Below are 2,602 nucleotides of genomic sequence, written 5' to 3'. Positions count from 1 at the left end.
CGTAGTATTTGTCTATTAATCAACCGATTACCGAAAGAATCTAAGAATATGTTGTGGATAAAGTGAGTTCCTACAGTTGTGGCTGTGGTTTTGGGCGTAATTATCTCTAAAATTGTTGCCTATCAGGTGTTTGATCAAATGTCTCACTCTCTTTTTAATATAAATTTATAATTTTTAAAAGCATTTAATTCGATGTTCATATATGAGCCTGGTTTAACTGTTTGAAATGTTGTGTTTCTATACTGGTATGTGTTGCAAGTTGTTTTATTATTAATTTTCCTAATGGTTCATTATAATTCCTACTTTCTTTAGTGCATTTTATATTTATATGTGTTACAATTGACAAATTGTTTTATATGGTGCATTTAGATAGTTCTACTTCATGCTGATAAAAGTAGGATTCACTTTGCTGTTAAAAAAATTTAGTATTCACTTTCTTTAGTCAATACTTAGTATAATTAATTCTACCAAATAGTTATGGTTGAAAGTGTATTATGAAGTAATACTTCATGCTTAACCACTGCTATAATTAGTTTGACAAAATCGCTAGGGTTGATATATTCATATATTTACTATAAACATGTTTGTTATTTTGATTAAAATAGAAACATGCATTGTACCTGTGCAGATGATAGATGTTCGATGTACCATTGGGCATGGTGATCAATACCAGGTTCTTACTGTTTATGCTTAAATCTATGTGGGAAAATACCTAAACGTATGTCTATGTTTTGGTATGTTCATATTTTAATTTTGTATTTACAAGATGTCTTTGTAGTTTATAATGGTTCATAATAGTGAAACGAAAGATACAAAGATGGATGATAAAACTTGATGATTGTTTGTTTGTTGAAAGTTTGTTTCAAATAGTACAGATTAAGAGCATTGAATGGATTGGATGAGTGCCCAATTTGGACCAGTGGATTTAATTTATGATAAACAGGTGAATGATCTAAAGTCAATGGGGTCTAATTGAGGAAAGTTAAGTTTGATAAAATCAGTTTTAGGAGGTTTGGGTATCTATTACATGTCTTTTATACAAATGCCCGGTTGGAATGTTTAAATTTTTGGAGAGTCTTCGGGCCAATTTCTCGAGGAGATGGGTTCAATAATATATCATGGATTAAATGGGATAATGTGATTGGTTTCTTAGATAAAGGAGGTTTGGGCATTAGGAGTTTGAGATCATTTAATTTAGCTTTGCTTCAAAAATGGAGGTGGCGGTTTGTGTCAAATCATATTGCTTTATGGGTCAAAGTTATTAAAGTCATCCATTGTCCGGACGCTGGTTTAGCTACAAGTCTACAACAGATAATGAACTCTTGAAATTCGGCCTAATATTATATCAACTTATAGGGAGCTTAATGAACGAAATATTTTTTCATCGAATGTCTTTCGAAGAAAGCTAAGAAATGGGTCTCCAATCAGTTTTTTGCATGATTGTTTGATTGTTCTTTGTTCAACAGATACAATCGCCTTTATTATTTGGATGCGTATGTGGACAAAAAATTGGTGATATGTTCCTAACAGGAGGTTGGATTTGGAGCTGGAAACGCGATTTGAAAACTGACACAATTAAAGCATTGCTTGCTGATCTCCAAACTGAATTGGACCAAGTTGCCCTTGGTAATAACCCCGACTCTTGGTTCAGATCAGCTGCGACTAATGGCGAGTTCTCTGTTCGCGAGACTCGTGTGTTTCTAGATGAGCTGATGTTTCATTCGTTGTCTACGTATTATCATAGTCAAAATTTATACACCATATAGTAAATATATTTATGTGGTGATTGAGTCTTGATAGGTTTACTCGAGACAATCTGATTAGACGAGGCCTATATTAGCTTATGTCTCATTTGTCATAATCTGATTAAAACATACTCCGTAGTTTGTATTTTATCTTCTAACTTTGTTTATTTAGACATCTTATATTAGCTTATGTAACAAATATATATACTTTCATTAATGCTCCAACTACAAACCTACATGACCTTTTGATCAGGCAATTGGTTTAATTTAGCGTTTGATTTGGATCCCCTAAGATACAAAGGGCATGGATGTTGGTTTAATTGTTGCTTCTTACTTTTGTATTTTTCTAAATTTAAATGGTATGGATGTTAGTTTAATTGTTTTTACTTTTTACTTTTGTAATCAGTTAGAAATAACAAATTATTATGTGATTGGTGAATTTTTAGTATTTTTCTCTTAACAAACCCGTGAGTTCACGGGTCCTAAAACTAGTTGGAATTATTATCGAAGAATTGTGATGATCCAACATCACATGTAGCATAGATATCATCAGTGCAATTATAATTATAAATAATGCACCAGCCGGGAATCGAACCCGGATCTGTACCGTGGCAGGGTACTATTCTACCACTAGACCACTGGTGCTTCGTGCCTTTAATACTAGGGGTGTTCATAATATCCGTATCCGAATCCGTAATCCGAAAAATCCGAAAATCCGATCCGAAAATATCCGAAAAATCGGATATCCGGATTTTCGGATATCCGATTTTTCGGATTCGGGTTTCGGATAGAACTTTTCAAAATTTCGGATATTCGGATATCCGAATATCCGAAAAAAACATTTTAATTATTATTAT

General features: G+C 32.9%; 1 non-coding gene across 1 annotated transcript; it reads right to left on the bottom strand.

Annotated features, from left to right (window-relative positions):
• Window positions 1–2,319: 2,319 nt before the first annotated feature.
• TRNAG-GCC (transfer RNA glycine (anticodon GCC)) lies at window positions 2,320–2,390 on the bottom strand. Its single transcript has one exon. It is a non-coding gene; the product is annotated as a tRNA-Gly (tRNA).
• Between the last annotated feature and the right edge of the window lie 212 nt (window positions 2,391–2,602).

This window comes from Rutidosis leptorrhynchoides, chromosome 11, assembly GCF_046630445.1.
Source record: "Rutidosis leptorrhynchoides isolate AG116_Rl617_1_P2 chromosome 11, CSIRO_AGI_Rlap_v1, whole genome shotgun sequence".
Lineage (NCBI taxonomy): Eukaryota > Viridiplantae > Streptophyta > Magnoliopsida > Asterales > Asteraceae > Rutidosis > Rutidosis leptorrhynchoides.
The sequence above is the reverse complement of the archived record's forward strand: the minus strand, read 5'-3'. Positions and strand labels throughout refer to the sequence as shown.